Genomic DNA, 18,809 nt, shown 5'->3' with positions numbered 1-18,809 from the left:
GGGTGTCTTTTTCTAGTCAGAAGAAAAGTAAAACACATTGTATAGTTTATTTACAAAGGTAAATTAAATATGGTAAGATCAAGCACTACTATTTTAGAAAAAAACTAATTGTACTTTCAAAGTCTCCTTCTAAGTACTCAAATATTTTAAAAAGCTTTAAAAAATTAATAAAGAGGCTTTTAAGTACCCTCTTAAGAGAGCTTTGGTGACTATCCAAAGGGTACAATTTTAGACAAAGTTGTGATGCATATGGTGAGTTTTGCTATGGCCCTGTCTCCGTGGGAAGACAGAGATATTATTTTTCATAAATAAAAGATGCAAGTTTACACTTTTTTAGGGATTTAAATATCCCCCTTCCTCCAGAAAATAATGGCCAGTCATTTCTATATGGTCTTTTGTCTCTGGGATTTCATGGAGGTGAATGATGATTTGAGTCTTTGATAATAAAGGTTGTACATAATGTAGATTAACTGCTAGTATCCCTGAGAACCTAAGAGACAGATCATCATATAATGCTTCAGTTCCCTGAGCATCTGACAGAAAATGAACATGTACTGACCAATGGGTGGAATAATAGCTTTGTTGTCAGTGTCAGTAGAGGTGTTCAATTGTCAGTTGTCAGGCAGAAGGGCTAGGGATGGCAGGGGAGGGACACAATGGGCATTTCTTTATTTTCTGTTTCTTCTCCATTTTCCCATGGACAATAGGCAATTACTAACAAATTGTCACACTGTTTTGAAAGTCAGATCATTACAGTTCTCTATCTTTCTGTTCCTTTCTTTGTCCAAGAAGGTCAGGGGAGAGTTCAACATACTTAAAAAGGAACAATTAATGATAAAAAAATGTGGAAAAGAGGCCAAGAAAATTGGAGACACATGAAAAATTCTCAGTGAATCCATGATTTAAAGGAAAACCTCTGAATTGCAGAAAAGAAGCTCTAAATAGTAGGTTTAGAAGGATTTCTTTCTCGGTCATAGGATGATACTCTTCAGAAGAGTATTTGCTTCTTATAATTCCAACAGAAAAGGCTGCTATACCAAATTATTTTCTTCCTAACTCATATGAGCTTTATTGGATATCATATATAAACCACAAGTGCAAAAAAAAAAGAAAGAAACCAGCAATCTATAAGAGGATAACTAATGAAATAGCTGAATGCCATCTCTGTTATATTACAGATTTTCATGGAAGGTGTCATGGTTAATGTTGTTTTCAATAGAGGACAGAGGGAGTTGACTTTTGCAAGTACTTGTTCTCTTCAATGAAGGTGACACAAATGATTGTGGATGATAGTTCAGTTAGTAGGATCCCTCACTTCACTAAAATGAGCACTTGATTAGGTTCACAAAATTCAGGTCAAATGCCAGGGATTGCCTTTGACCCTAGTAATGTGTGAGAGACAGATAAAGGAGATTTGCAGAGCATTGCTTGCTACCAGCGTAGAACCAAGTCAGTGAGCTGCTCATTCAGTGAGAGGTCCTATCACAAAGAAATGAAGCTAAGAATAATAAAGGGAGATAGATACTCACTCAGTGTCCTCATCTGGCCCCTACTGATGCACATTTGAGCATCTGCAGCAGTACTTGCAAGTGTACACATACAAACAACATATAGTTTAGAGAATATGATTGTGGGACATTAGAGAAAAAGTTAGTCATTAATATATACATGTACATATGTATATAATTATATATATGAGAAATTATTTATAAATAACTAAAATCTATTTAGTGAAATAAACTTGCTTTCTTGAAAATAGTAGGATTTGTGGAAAACATTATAAAATTAGATAGCTGTATTATACAATTAGCATTATCTTTGAATTATCTTGGAAAAAACAGACACTGAGATTTCAAGGGTAGAAATTTCTTAGAAAATTATGGTGGTGTCAACATAACAACACATGCAGTGACAAATGAAGCCAAATATTTGTATTTATTGGTGGAGGGTTATCTCCAAAGCCACAGATACATATTGATTCATTTTTGTTTGTGTATATCTTCTCATTTTTAGTCTTAAGAATATACAGTCTACTGAGTTTGTTTGCTAGTAAATACACTTAGGAAGTTATCACGATTACTTGAAGGACAACTGAGCCAGATAAACCTAAGTACCTGAGAAAAGAATTGAGAAGAAATAATGACCTTTAAACTACTTGGAAAGAGATACTGGGAGTGAGGAAACTCTAGAATTACAATACACCCATGGCATAGGGGGAAGAGATAATTCATCTTTAAAAAATTCCCCAGGTAAAGAAAAAGAAGGAAAAATAAATTGTGAGTTGAGCTAAAACTATGACACCGTCTGTTCTCCACCACACAGTAAGCAGTTGACATTGCCAACAGCTCTCTTGTGCCCCCAAACACTCTGCTATTACTGTTCTGTTAGCAATGCCAACATAGCAATTCTAAACACTTTATGTCACATCCTGATTTGCCCTGCAGGATGTTAGCTGCTGATATCTAGTCATTTTAGACCTTGAAAAACAAAACAATTGTATTTACTACCTAGGAGATAGAAGGCAATGCATGCTAGTGCTACTACCCTCTGCAGCTCTCCTCTGTTCTGTCCTGATATAAGCAGAAGTAACTGAACTAAGAGCTAAGTGTAAAATGAAGCCCTGTAATTTTTAACACCTATAGGTCTTCATCAAAGGAAATAGAAGAAAAATTAGGTAAACAGAATGTCAGGTGAATTTGACTTCCTGATTAGAATGGCTGAGGAGACTTGAATACTAATGGTAATATTATTTGAAAGAGCATGCAATAGATACTAAGCGAGGTAGTTTATTTCCCTAACTTTTTGATTTTTATCTTCTGAGGACATTATCCAGCATATTTTCATCACATTGTTTTATTCAGTTTGATGAGATAAATACATTGAGAGCAGCACTCATTTGCAGTCCATCCATGAGAATAATTCAGAAAAGTAGAGGCCCCATCTGATAGAATGAATGGCAGCTAATACTCCTTTAGTATTTACACAGACAAAATAGATATCTGTTGTAGTTAAAGACATTGGTGTTTGTTGTTTTCTTTTACCAACTTTATGGCTATTCAGAGATATCATAGAATTAAATTTCTATGTGATACTAGGAAATGACAAGGCACCTTCATCTATTGAGGAGAGTCTATTTTAATGAGACAATATGGCCCCAAGAGCCAATAAAGACTATCCACCATTTTACCTGTGTATTACAAGATATATAAGGATTATAGAATAATTGCCATAGTATGGTTGGCTAGACTATGGAAATCAGATAGATTAAATTTACCACATAACCTTGTTCTTAAAAGAAAACTGGGCATGATACTAACAGAGAATCCCATTATACCACTCCTGGGCATATACCCAGAGGATTCCCCAACATGTAATAAGGACACATATTCCACTATGTTCATATCAGCCCCATTTATAATAGCCAGAAGCAGGAAAAACCCAGATATCCCTCAACAGAGGTATGGATACAGAAAATGTGGTATATTTATACTATGGAATACTACTCAGCTATTAAAAACAATGAATTCATAAAATTCTTAGGCAAATGGTTGGAACTGGAAAATATCATCCTAATTGAGATAACCCACTCATAAAAGAACACACATAGTATGAATTCACTGATAAGTGGATATTAGTCCACAAGCTCAGAAACCCAAGAAACAATTCACATATCAAATTGTGCCCAAGAAGAAGGAAGGAGAGCCCCCCCTCTGGTCATGGAAAGGTTCAATGCAACAGTTTAGGGAATACCAGGACAGGGAAGCAGGAGGGGATTGATTGAGGAACAGGAGCAGGGAAGAAGACTTATGGGACTTTCAAAGATGGGGTATCCAGGAAAGGGGAAATTATTTGAAATGTAAATAAAGAATATATATGATAAAAATAAATAAATAAAATTGGTCTGTGTAATTTTACTCAAACATCACCCTTGTGATTTTCTTCTCTCAATCTTTAATGTACATAACTATTTCTATTGTCTTCTATTTAGATGTAAATTTTTATAGCCATAGCTGGTTTATTTAGTGACTCTTCATGTTCCTAGCCTTAGATGTCTATTTATTCTGTTAATACGTCCAACATAATCTAACATAAGACTTTTACATTTTTCAAATGAGAAATAAAATATTCAGAAATTAAATGATTTCTTCAGCTGGATAAAGTGTCTGGTGCCTGTAATCCCAGCAATCAGAATGTGAAGGCAGGGGGATTATCATTTGTTTTGTTTGAGGTCAACCTGGACTAGCATGAAATGTTGTCTCACAACAACATCAACAACATCCCACCACTAACAACAACAACAACAACAACAACAAATAACCAGAAAAAATTTGAATAATTCTCAGCTCCTAGAAAGAAAGTGGCAAACTAGCTTTGGGACCTGCCATAAAGCAAAAGCCTCCTGTCTGTAGTCTTGACTCAAAACTGTGTATGGGCAGAGGCTGGATAATACAGGTCAGAAAATAGTACAGTAGAATGCCAATGTCCCTTCAGAGAGATGATAGAAACCAAGCCAGAGATCCAACAATTCTCAGTTAATTAATTTCCAAGACACCACTTTGCTGAAGTTGTTTATCAGCTGTAGGAGTTCTCTAGTGGAGTTCTTTGGGTCACTTAGGTAGACGATCATGTCGTCTGCAAATAATGATAGTTTGACTTCTTCCTTTCCAATTTGTATCCCTTTGACCTCCTTATGTTGTCGAATTGCCCGAGCTAGTACCTCAAGTACAATATTGAAAAGATAAGGAGAAAGGGGGCAGCCTTGTCTGGTCCCTGATTTCAGTGGGATTGCTTCAAGTTTCTCTCCATTTAGTTTGATGCTGGCTACCGGTTTGCTGTATATTGCTTTTACTATGTTTAGGTATGGGCCTTGAATTCCTGTTCTCTCCAAGACTTTAAGCATGAAGGGATGCTGAATTTTGTCAAATGCTTTTTCAGCATCCAATGAAATGACCATGTGGTTTTGTTCTTTGAGTTTGTTTATGTAGTGGATTGTATTGATGGATTTCCGTATATTGAACCAACCCTGCATTCCCGGGATAAAGCCTACTTGATCATGGTGGATGATCGTTTTGATGTGTTCTTGGATTCGGTTGGCAAGAATTTTATTGAGTATTTTTGCATCGATGTTCATAAGGGAAATTGGTCTGAAGTTCTCTTTCTTTGTTGGATCTTTGTGTGGCTTTGGTATCAGCGTAATTGTGGCTTCGTAGAAGGAATTGGGTAGTGTTCCTTCTGTTTCTATTTTGTGGAATAGTTTGAAGAGTATTGGTGTTAACTCTTCTTTGAAGGTCTGGTAGAATTCTGCACTGAAGCCATCTGGTCCTGTGCTTTTTTTGGTTGGAAGACTTTCTATGACTCCTTCTATTTCTTTAGGCATTATGGGACTGTTTAGATGGTCTAGTTGGTCCTGATTTAATTTTGGTATTTGGTATCTGTCAAGGAAATTGTCCATTTCCTCCAGATTCTCCAGTTGTGTTGAGTATAGGCTCTTGTAGTAGGATCTGATGATTTTTTGGATTTCCTCAGTTTCCGTTGTTATATCTCCCTTTTCATTTCTAAGTTTGTTGATTTGGATACTTTCTCTGTGCCCTTTGGTCATTCTGGCTAAGGGTTTATCTATCTTGTTGATTTTCTCAAAGAACCAGCTCCTGGTATTGTTGATTTTTTGTATGGTTCTCTTTGTTTCTACTTGATTGATTTCGGCCCTGAGTTTGATGATTTCCTGCCTTCTACTCCTCCTGGGCGAAATAGCTTCTTTTTGTTCCAGGGCTTTCAGGTGTGTCATTAAGCTGGTAATGAACTCAAGAAGTTAGACTCCAGAAAACCAAACAACCCTATTAAAAAATGGGGTACAGAGTTAAACAAAGAATTCTCACCTGAAGAACTTCGGATGGCGGAGAAGCATCTTAAAAAATGCTCAACTTCATTAGTCATTAGGGAAATGCAAATCAAAACAACCCTAAGATTTCATCTTACACCAGTCAGAATGGCTAAGATTAAAAATTCAGGAGACAGCAGGTGTTGGAGAGGGTGTGGAGAAAGAGGAACACTCCTCCACTGCTGGTGGGGTTGCAAATTGGTACAACCACTCTGGAAATCAGTCTGGCGGTTCCTCCGAAAACTGGGCACCTTACTTCCAGAAGATCCTGCTATACCACTCCTGGGCATATACCCAGAAGACTCCCCACCATGTAATAAGGATACATGTTCTACTATGTTCATAGCAGCCCTATTTGTAATTGCCAGATGCTGGAAAGAACCCAGGTATCCCTCAACAGAAGAGTGGATGCAAAAAATGTGGTATATCTACACAATGGAGTACTATTCAGCCATTAGAAACAATGAATTCATGAAATTCTTAGGCAAATGGATGGAGCTAGAGAATATCATACTAAGTGAGGTAACCCAGACTCAAAAGGTGAATCATGGTATGCACTCACTAATAAGTGGATATTAACCTAGAAAACTGGAATACCCAAAACATAATCCACACATCAAATGAGGTACAAGAAGAAAGGAGGAGTGGCCCCTGGTTCTGGAAAGACTCAGTGAAACAGTATTCAGCAAAACCAGAACGGGGAAGTGGGAAGGGGTGGGTGGGAGGACAGGGGAAGAGAAGGGGGCTTGCGGGACTTTCGGGGAGTGGGGGGGCTAGAAAAGGGGAAATCATTTGAAATGTAAATAAATTATATCGAATAATAAAAAAAAATATATGGAAAAAAAAAAAAAAAAATTTCCAAGACACCTGAAGTGACCCGCAATTCCCAAACACATCCATACCCTCACAGTAAACTCTTCACTCTTGAGCATGCCCAAGAAATTTCATGCTTTCTGTATCCAAGAAGGCTACACTAGAGAAGAACTGAGCTGGAGACTTTTCTCCAGTGTTCTTTGTACAGAAGGAGGATAGTACCAGGTCCTGACTCAGTTTGGGTAGATACAGAGCTCTGAGATTGGAGTCTGAGTTCTTCCTTTTCAACCTACGTCCATTGGTCACCTGTTCTTGTAGACAGAGCTGAAGTTTAAGGCCTGCAAGTAGGGCTTTGGGTGCTACTTGACAGACAGTAGGCCCAGTCTTTTCAAAGTCAAACAAGAAGTGGCTGCCAGTTGTATCTTGTAGATGACATTAAAACCAAGTTTTGCCACAGCCCCTGAAGAGATCTAATATCCTTCAGGGGGCTGCTGACTTCAGCCACTTTGAAAAGAGCCCTGGACTTTAGCACTTGGTTTGCTTCCTCACAGAAGTCCCTGATGTTAGTTCCCATTACTAAAAGGCAAAACACAGCCACAAGCACAAATTCCTTCACCAGAGTCACCTGCACTGTGTCACATACCATGTGTCTGGGAACCAGAGAAGCCAAATCCAAACAGTGCACAGGCTCCCTGACAATTGAAGCTAGGTGCCATTTTCCACACCTAGAGTCACCAGCAAGGATGCAAGCTTCTTGCATAGATCATTGGCAATGTGGTTCACTGTGTGCATTCTTCACCTGTCTTGGAGAACCACGGTGATAGAGGAGAAAAGCTTTATATCTTTTCTGGAATAGATGTCAGGCAGCACTGCTATATCATGAGTACATTAAGGTAGTGAAATCAGGCTCCATCCAGCCATTGGGTCATGTGTGCTCATGGGCTCCAGCTCTAGTCTCTTCACTGTTTGATTTTGTAGCCAGAGGGACCTCAATATCTTCTATGGAAACATTGGCACGAACCTGCTCTGGTGTCTGAAGTGGCAGACATTTGTTCTTGTGTCTGTTCTAATTCTTCTGCCTGTCCTGCAACTGCTTGAGGCTCAGGGGCTGTGAGGAGTTAGGTGATATGGACTCACAGCTTGGTTTGGGTTGGTCAGCTATAGCAGTACTTGTCCTAATTCTCAATTTATGAACTGTTCAGTCAGCACAGTCCAGGGGCTGGCTTGGAAGTGATTAGCAGGACTATTTCTGGCATTTCTGCTTTATTTTTTTCTTCTTCCACAGAGATACCACCAAGAGGAGCTTGTCTGTGGCAGTTTCCCTCTTCTTCCTTTCTCTCAGTGTCAGTGAGAGATGGGACCTGGTTTTTCACATTTCCCTTTTTCTTTTCTCCCTTACTTTTGCCTCCCTTACTTGGTAAGTGAGGGCCTTTAGAGGTGTCTGTTCTTTCTACCTCCTCTCCCTCCTCTTCTCCACCTTTCCCTACTCTCCTCCCCATCCCTTCCTCAACTTCCTCCTCTTTCTCAGAGTCACTACCAGGTAGGCTGAAAGGATTTTTGGGAGAGCTAAGCTCCTTTCAGGGCCTGTAATGTGGTCAAAAGATGGCAGCGCTTGGGGCCCTTGATGGACAGGGCAGTCACAGATGGAACAGGTTGTCCTGGTCACTAAACCCACAACAGCTGAAGCTGCCTAGACCCATTCTGGCTCCGTGAACATACCAGTTGCCTGCAGGGTCCGACGAGTCCATGTTCTCTAGTATTAAATTTTATTTCCTCTACTTTCTGATCTAGGTATTCTTCTTTTAAATTAACAGTTCAAACATTGTCTTCTAGATACAGAATACAAAAGAAATAGTGCCTTCATTTTCTGTATATGAACACCTCATAGACTATCTAATGCAAGCACAGAAGGCAAAATGAGTTCATCCTCTTGGTGGTCTGGCATGTCCTCATGATGCATCCTATGAAAGGGAATTTATATCATTTGATTCCATGAACTCAGTTTATCCGTCCCAATGTTGTATTCAGCCTCACTTGATCACTTTTTCTTTTTCCACAATACTCATCTCCTTGTGATAATCATGAAATCTTTTTGCCAGGACGGAAGCTTCAGAAATGCCAGATTCTCAAGTCTTTATCAAAACTCACCAACTTTAGTGAAGCTTGAAACCATATAGTTTCTTTAGCAAACTAACAGAATCATACATTCAGGAGGGCAGAATATTAAATGATTCTTGCAAGACCAAGGTCACAGTGTTCCCAGGAACTGTGTTCATTTTTTGGAGGCTTTAAAGAAGAATCCATTAATTGCTAATTTTCTCTAGACTTTATTTTAAGAAGAAATTGAAGGATGAAAAAATAAAATGGTCACTGGCAAGATGAAAGGCAATAGAGGTGAGTGGTTATGAGGAAAGTAGTTAAGAGGGTATCAAAGGAAAAATTTCATAGGTCCTTTCCTGATCCTCATCACCTCCACACTTAGACCATGATATAGACAATAAAGTCAGTGTCCTGTTGCTCTTCTATTCCTATCCTTATTCATATAAAATATTAATCTAGGAGGATACTGAGGTAATGTCAAGAGAATGACTCACTTAAGGATGAGTGATATGGAGTGAAGCATCTTCCTCTCTAAAACCATGGAGCTGTAAAAGTTTCTTCAAAATGAATTAGCAGTCAAACCTAGCAAATCATTTTTAGTAAGGAAGATAAGACTAAATAAATTTCCAACGATCCTGGCAGAGTGAATGTTGTCAATAAGAAATGCAAAAGCCCAACATTTCATTTCTTACTATAATATAAATAAATGTTAAAAATCTCAAAGTTCAGCATGTCCAAGATGTTTCAACATAAAGTCAGAAAAACCAGGAGCTCATGCAAAGAAAATGAGGGAATTTTCTATTCAACCCATTCAATCGTTTTGTGTTCAATGCCATTCAATTTCAAGTAAAAATTGAACATGTAACTGACTTCATATAGTTATTACAAGAATTATCTTACCAGCGTACCAAAGGAAGAATCAGTCACAAATGTACACACAGAGAGAATTCTAGTTAACTTATTATGAATGATATTTTATTTCCTTTAATGACAGCTTTTTTGAAAAGCAGAACAATTGTTAACTGGTCTTAAAATTCCGGATAAAGTACAACTTTTCCTGATGGAACTTTAGATTCTATGAACTTAACAGGTATTCCTGAGTAGAGTTGAGAAGGGAGATCACTTCTGTATGTTTCAATTTCTTAGAAATGATTGAATATATGGATGAATGAAGATAAACTAGGAAAACAAATCTTACAACTTTTAACAGAAAATATTAATCCCCAAGAAATCCATGGAGATTCCACTCCGTTACCATGTCATGTTGCTTAAGGGTAAGACAGGCTTTGGATATTAGGAATACATCAATCATAGGACTGCCTTGGCTTCAGATATGCATTTACATATACACATGTACTGAGCAAATTAAGGTCTACTTAGCTCTGTGTAGCACACATTCCAGAAATGTCATAACTATAGTATTTTTATTAATATGCAACAACTAAGTAACCTTCTAAAGTTTATAATATAACTTTATAATCCTATCTCACATAAACTGACAGAATTCCATGAGGAGCAGAGTGCATTATTCTTACCAAAAAGGCAATGAAATATCATCCCAAGAGATTAAATTATTTACACAAGATGGAAAAGCTTCCAAATGCCATAATTAGTGTGTGGATCATCTTGAGACTCCAATTATAAAGCACTTTCCACTGAAACAAGATCTTCATACCGATGGTTTTCAGTAAGTACTGTGTCACTCAATGTAATGATACTTTATGTGATTTCCATATTTTAAAATAATCACAGGATGGGCAAAAAGATGAATGCAGGTGCTATTTATCCATCCACCGATACCTATGCATGCATGAATGGCGCAATCACTGGTATTGTCTTGCCAAGCTCCTCCTCGGAAGCCACCATGAGAATGTGGACATTCATTTCCTCTTAAAAGGACAACCATATTGTTTTTTATTCTTTACATTATGAATCTCTCACTATGTGATCAAGAAAATATAAATCATGTGGCTTCACCTTCCCATAAAAGTGTCTAATTAAGATTAAACTTGTCCCTGTGGTAAATGTAAAATGGTTTAATTATAATCAAAATGCTCTCGATTGAATAGCTTCAGTTTCAAAGAGTCACTTTCCTAGTGCTAAGAAGCTCATTAAATTCAATTTGCAGTAATGTACTGCTGTCATGTTTCCTTTCTGAAGCACAGTATTACATTAAAGTTCTTTGATTATTTCCCTGTAGGGTAGCATTAATGTGAGACACCGTGTGAAAGAAAAGCTCAAATGAGACTCAAAGATGCACTACTTTATTTTAAAATTTTCTCAATAGATGTTAATGTTTAGCAGCATGAAAAAATATGCAATAAAGAACTGCCTATCTTAAGAACACAGGGAAAACAAATTATATTACTGTTTGTCCTGTACCACTGGGAGACTGTATTTGTGTAACTGCAAAGTCGTGTATGTTATCATATAGTTAAGATGATGCATTTTGCTTATTTTATAAGTATCATAGGCACTTGTTTCATGTTCTAATGAGTGTTATGATTTTAATCTTTTCACTTTCACTATCCTGAAAATAAATTATTGCTTGCAAGATATAGATAATTGTATAAAAGGAAAACTGGAAGTGGAATGAAAATCAAGAAGTCAACAGAAGTCAAAGAAGAGAATTATATTTCAAATGTGGTTATTATTAAATTAATGGGTAATTGATAGTTAAATTAATAGCATTATATTTAAATTAATTACTTTTTGTTATTAGACAGAGACATCCAATTATTTTTACATTTATTCAATTAGTGTAGAATGAAGGCATGCCTGTGCTAGCTACGTGGGGAAATCAAAAGCCAGTCCTTTTGAACAAATCCTCTCCTTCTATGATCTGAGTCCGGAGCATCAAACTCCCATCAGCAGGCTCAGAAGGAACTTAATCCACTGAGCAATCTCACCAACCTAACCACTCACATTTTATATTACATTTTATTGTTGATATAAGGTAGAATATCCAAAACAGTAGAAAATAAAATAAAGTTGTGTATATATATATATATATATATATATACATATACATGCATATATATATGAACATATATATGAAGAAATTCCAAATAATATATTATAAAAATATCATGTTTTGTTTAATAAATATTGCTTTACATACTTAGATATAAATATTAAAAATGTTTCTTACTAAATATAATTTTTAATTACAGAAATTATATTTTAAAAACAGTTGCAAGTTTATTTGATCACATCAAAACGAAAAAGTTAGCCATTTGGGCACAGCAATATTAATACAATATAGTTCATTTGGTAGAAATTAAATATTTTTGTCAATTTGTACTTCATTATTAGTGAAGAAGGATCAGAGGTTGAAAGAGAAGATTTTAACAGAAAATTTGTTATATGTTTCTATTAGTCATGTCATAAGCAAATGTAGGTAGAAGTCAGAAGCAATGAAAAGTATAATAAGACCTAAACACATACAGAATGGAAAACATGCTCTTGATTGTTCAGTGCGGCATGGAACAAAAAAGAGTGAAATTAAACAATTTTTGAAAAGCAAGAAAGAGTATAGGAAAGGGAGGAAAGGGAAGGAGAAATGATATAATTATATTATGATCTTAAAAAATAAGAGTCATTTTTTTAAAAGACATGGAATTTATATATGAAAACTTTTCAGATCCTTTGTGATATAACAAATGCAATTTTTAAGTCAAAGTGCTTTCACTAAATATCAGAAATAAATAAAATAAATTTCCAAATTATACATACATAAACTCAAGAAAATAAGAAAAATTAAGTACAAAGCCATCAAGCAGAAATAATAAATGTAAAAACAGAAGTCAATGAGACTAAAATATTTTCACCAGGAAACATTAACCAAATAACTAGCTCTTTGGAAATATAGAAAAGATTGTAAATCCTTACTTAAAATAGCCAAAATAAAGTGAGGAAAGGCCTGAAAAAATATAATCATGAACAAATAAAATAGAATGTTATAAAAGGAAACAGATGCAATCCATTGTATCAGTATGAACAGTTTGAAAAATATCTCAATACATTTTTCAAACAACAATGAAACTGAAGAAGGCATTAGAAGATAGAGAGATGTCCCATGATCACTGATATACATTAATAACTTTCTTAATATAGAACTATAACCAAACTGATCCATCATTTCATTATAACTCACATAAAATTTCCAGGGATACAAAAGTTCATATAGATGCATAATGAATCCCAAATAGGAGCAAAAACCACTTTGAAGGTGTCACAATGCTTTCTTTTAAATTAAACTGCATTGCTCTAAAAAAAAAAAATAAGTAAATAAAGTAGTCTGGCAACATCACAATCAGGAACACAGATGAATGGACTACAATACAAGGCTAGAAATAAAGTCACCCAGCTATAGCCACATAGTTTACTAAACTGAAAAAATAACATAAGAATAAAAAAATACTCTTCAAAAACTGGTATTGCTGGAAAACAGGAGAAAATCCACATGTAGACCTATACCACTAGAACTATCTCACACTGAACTAAAATAAGCTGAAAGCAGATAAAAAATGACAGCAGAAATCTTGAAAATCTGAGAGTGCTAAAAGAAAATGAGTGGGAGGCACTCAAAGCTTAAGAATTAGTGCAGAAGAACTTCTTTGATAGGTCAAGAATCGAAGCAAGGCCTGAGATGGCGGTTATGTCAAAGCTTCTGCACAGAACAAAACCAAAAACAAACAAATACCACCCACCACTGCACCACTAAGACACCTGTTTTTAATGTTCATCGTGGTATTTTCATTATATCCAAAGCATTAAATCAACCTGTATGTCCATCAACAACTGGATTGTTATCTAAAGTACAGGATAGCAGCTGAATGAGACAGACACAGGTACTTACACCCAACCATTGGACTGATGTTAGGAAACCCTGGGGTTGAATAAGGGAAAGGATGGAAGAAGTGGATCAGGAGAGCGACCCCATAGGAAGACCAGCAACTAAACCAGACCCCAGGGAGCTCCCAGACAGTGGGCCACCAACCAGGCAGCATAACAGAGGCAGCTGCCCCAGACAAACAAAAATATAAGCAGATGACTGCCTAGTCTGGCCTCTGTGGGAGAAGATGGAATGAGAGACTTGAGGCTCCAAGAAGGAGGGAGGCCTCATGGTTGGGGAGATAGCAGGGAAAAGGAATTGGATGAGGAACTATGGGAGGGGAGATGTTGAGGGGGCAATGTCTAGATTGTAAATAATAAAAAATTAATAATAATAAAGAGAATTTCAAAAATTCAAAATTCAATTTCCCAATATCATTCAGGTAATAAATGATCAAATGAATTGACCTAACAATTCTCAAAATATTTAGTGATAAAGAGAATGCTTAATGATATTAGCTATATAGAAATGCAAAGCAAAGCTACACTGATATTCTGTCTTGTCAGAGGGCAGACAGCTACCATAAAGCAATAAACCAAAAAATGCTAGTAAGAATGTAGAAGGAAATAGAAACCTTACACACTGTTAATTTGGAGAAGAAAAACAACCTAGTATAGCTACTATGGAAATAAGTGTGAAGTTTCTTAAAAATATCTAAAAATAAACTAGGATCCAGTTGTGCCATACCTGTTATACTCAAAAAAAACTCTCAAATCAGTGTTCTATAAAGATACTTGCTCATTAATATTTATCATGGTCTTGTTCATAATATCCAAGGCACGAAATCAGCCTATGTGCCCCACAACAGATAAATGGATAAAGATGATGCCACTTGTGTACTCTTTGAGTCTTATTCTGCCACAAAGAACAAAATTGTGTTCCTTCCCCCCCCAAAAAAAAAACCCCGTAAAACTTGAGGGCTCATTAAACCATAGTAATGTAACATGTTTTCAAACATATGATGAATCTAAATTTCAAAGTTAACAAAAGAAAGACATGGAAAGTGAAAGGGTATAAGTTCAGTCTAGATTAAAAAATTCTTAGAGGAGAAAAGAAGAAAATACAAAAGTGTTTTTCTCTTGCAGTGATCTTTGCTGCTTTTTATTTCTGTATTATAAAAGCTTTCTCTATTTCATAGCAAACCTATATTTTGTGATCACTGCCCTCATTCTGCAAAACTGTGGCTCATGTGAATTTGATCTTTCAGTAGCAAATAACAGAAATGTGTTGAAGTCGGTGATTATCTTTCACACACACCATTCTTTCCCCTTTGAGACAACTATTGAAAGATACCATTTGTCAGTAGTTGTTTCTATTCCCCATTCCTTAGCATTGTAATCCAACAACAAGCAAAAATACTACATATTTTTTAATATTTTTATTTTCTATATTCTTTGTTTACATTCCAAAATACTACATATTGAGCACCGTTTTAAAATCTTAATTCCACATGGGAGACCCCACTGGACAAATCCATATATTTAACATTTAGATTGGTTATATAATTATGTAGTCCAATTATCATATTTACTATCTGCTTTCATTGTATTTAGGTATTTTAGTCTTGTTTTCTATTGGAAATAATGCATAACAGACTAAATGGGGCTTTTACGAGTCCAAACCCTCACCATTACAAATACAAGTATTAAACAGAAGCTGAAATATGACTGACATTTACTCTCAGTAGAAGATAAGCACTTCACTTGTGTTTCTTATTTAATCTCTATTCAGTAGATCAAGAACATGAAACTGAATGATTGGGTAATTCTTTCAAAACAGCAAAGCCAGATTGTCCTATTGTTGGTATTTGAAAAGGAAGTGGGGGACAAGACTTCATGTATTTTACCATTTTCTCCAAGATGCAATGATAGAGGTAGCAGAATGCATACAGAGATACTTGTATAGGCATCTAATTTATAGAGCAAAGACCATGTACTCACAGTGATATTATAAATTAACACATGTGAACATTGCTAGTGCAGTTGTTATCCTATAGAATCTTAAATGCAGTGCCATTCAGGTCCTCTTGCTCTGGGTTTTTCTGTAGTTGGGACTTCTGGACACTGCTCTCTTTTAATGACAATTTCCTTCAATTGTTTCATGCAGTTAATACCTTCAAGGATTTCTGCAACGCTACTTAGTATTATGCATTTTCACTGTAGCTTTCACCTAGGTTTAGCTGTGTCTCTGCATAAGCCTATTGGATGTTTCTACTGAAAGGATTTGTACAAAAAGTAGTAAGCATTGAGCTTATTATCTTTGAGACCTATCCTTGAATCTCTAAGGAAGGAATTTTTAAATCATTATTTTAAGCTTGGCAGTGGTGGTTAATACATTTAATGCCAGTACTTTGATAGCACAGGTAGATAGATTTCTGAGTCTGAGGCCAGTCTGGTCTACACAGTGAGTTCTAAAATGATAAGGGATACACTGAGAAACTCTATCTTATTAAATCAAACCAAACTAACCAAGTAACCAATCAACCAAAAAAACTCATTCTATTTAAAATAGTAAGAGACTGAGGGTATTGTATTATAGTAATGTGTGTGTGTGTGTATGTGTGTGTGTGTGTGTGTGTGTGTGTGTGTTAATGCTATCATAGTTGAGATTCAATAAGCTTACAGACCCATCTGGTAAAAGTACAGATTGATTTGAAGAGTATAAAAATCAGAAATAGAAGAGTCCCTTTCATTGGTCATCAGTAATTATAACTATATACTCCATTACCCAATTATCAATGCTTGGTGACATTTTTGTTGTCACAACTCAAGAAAGGAGACTCAAGCATGTTGACAGTGGCTAAAGACATTTTAAAATGTATCTCATCACATTGCAATTTGTCAGAGAAAATGGTAGCTGGGCTCAAGGCACTGAACAAAGTTAGAGAGACTCAGACCCAGTGTAATGTTAGCAGTAAAACAAAGCAAAGTGAATAATAAATGATGAACCAGTCTGTGTCCACAATTGCTGTGTTCAAATAATATATAATCTAAAAATTCTTGTAAGAAATTAAATGGTAAATAAAATATTTCCATCTATTAGCTTTCTGTCATCTGTTCATTCCTTTTCAAATATACAAAATAAAATTAATAAAGGAAAATAATCATATAGGAATAGAAGAATGGAACAAAATAACTTTGGTAAGAAGTTGTAACATGCAGATAAAGAAGAAAAAAGAGAGTAGAAGAAGAAAAAGAATCTAAGTCTTTCACTAAATATTCAGAGCTTTGCAATCTTTGCTTCTTGGGAAAAGGCTAAGAAAATTATAAAATTTAACTAAGAAACAAATCATGTAATTTAGGGTTAGTTGCTATTTAACAGGCAAGGTATAAGCAAGCCCTCCTTTTGTCATTATGACTTAGAATACATGTTTCTTTTGTGGAAGAGTCTAACCTAAGTAGCAATTACTACATTAATAATCAGTATATAAGGTTCTTAATTATCCTTAATTATTGACATATTCCTTTTGTTCAAATAGGTTAAATGTTTGTTAACATTGTACCCTATTTATTATCAGCTTAATACAAAGAATGAAGCATTGGACATTGTATATACGTATGTATGTATATTTATACATACATATATAATATATCTGATATTTAAATTATAAGTTATTGTTTACATTTAAGAAGAGAGAAACTATTTTTCTCTCCCTTCCTCAATCAGTTTGTCTCCTTTTCTACATCTCGCCTATCTCTATATCCTCTTAGCTTCCTACCTTCTTATTTTCTTCCTTCTTTTTAAGAAAGGGTCTTTTATTTCTCCCACAAAACTTAGATCCTTCTACTTCAGCATCTGGAGTAGCAGATATTATAGGCATGCACCATCAGATTTTGCCATATTTGGAGATTTCAACAGGAATTGGCAAAACTAATATTTACCAAAAGAAAAGAATGTAGAACCAAAGTGACTCTTGGTCACTTCACATCATACCTAACTCCTTTGTGAGTTATAAGTGTATTGGAGAGATTATTTCTGTCTGTAATCCTGTCACACAGGGAGGCTAGGATCTGCTTACATACTAGTGAGGCTATAAGTAAACTAAGAGCTCTAGAGTGAAGAATAGGACACTGAGCAAAGAACCCATGTAGCCTCAGGGAAATGTCTCTTTGAACCACAGTCCTCAACCTGAAAATGAAGAATATTAATTGCTATAGTGCAAGTGTACAAAGGGTTAGCTGACCTAATCTAGATTAAAAGCTTCAGATTATGGCTCAGGCACAATAAATACTTAAAACTATTAGGTATTATAAATTGTATGTATAGTCATCTTAATACTTATACATAGAACACTTCAAGAGCTGAAAGTTATTCTTTTTTGAAATGTTGATCTTCATGTATGCATTTATACATCAATAATATTTGTACATATAATTATAGAAAATCATTGAATTATATTTTAAGACTAATTGTTTTTACATAGTTTCTTAATGAATTTACTTTTCAGTATTATTGTTACCTTTTAGAGACACAGAGTTTTACTCTGTACTCAAGGCTGGCTTTTATCTCATGATCTTACTTCCTCTATAAGCATAGTTTAAAGTTGGTATCTACTTTAGACTTGAGATTCGTTTAACATCATAATGTTAAATAAAGTTTAGCCATATTCAAAACAAGGGGAATCATATTTCCACAGTTACTGAAAACAATTAGTATAAGGAGTATTTTCCAAGGTATCTTTTAGTTTTTTAAAATGAAATTATGGATAATGGTAGAAAATATTTTATGTAAAAATATTCTGTGAAAGTCTGATAAATATATCTATGAACAGGTTATATTTCATTAGTACTCAGAGATCACTTCGTCTTTTCTCATGCATTTCTGTGTGCCATGTTGAATATGTAGGAGACCAAGGAAAATCTAGGGTTTCCCTAATCAGCATCTATCTTGTCTCATTATTATCCATCCCCCTCCCCTACCTTCTTATGCATGGGAAATAGAAGATAGTATTTATGTTTCTTAACAACACCATAGTGAAAATTCTTCTTGATATTTTTATTCTGGACTAATTTGTAATTTTGTGTATAGTTAGAAAAATACTGAATAAAATTATTCAGACTTTATTTTAAAAAAGGATCAGTGCAGGTATTCAGGACCACATTTACACACACACGTTTGAGG

At 35.3% G+C, this 18,809-nt stretch overlaps 1 pseudogene; it reads right to left on the bottom strand.

Moving 5' to 3' along the window:
* Positions 1-6,796: 6,796 nt before the first annotated feature.
* On the bottom strand, positions 6,797-8,408 carry LOC127684864 (ribosomal RNA-processing protein 8-like; annotated as a pseudogene).
* Between the last annotated feature and the right edge of the window lie 10,401 nt (positions 8,409-18,809).

The sequence above is a fragment of the Apodemus sylvaticus genome, chromosome 5 (genome assembly GCF_947179515.1).
Source record: "Apodemus sylvaticus chromosome 5, mApoSyl1.1, whole genome shotgun sequence".
In the NCBI taxonomy this organism is placed as follows: domain Eukaryota; kingdom Metazoa; phylum Chordata; class Mammalia; order Rodentia; family Muridae; genus Apodemus; species Apodemus sylvaticus.
The sequence above is the reverse complement of the archived record's forward strand: the minus strand, read 5'-3'. Positions and strand labels throughout refer to the sequence as shown.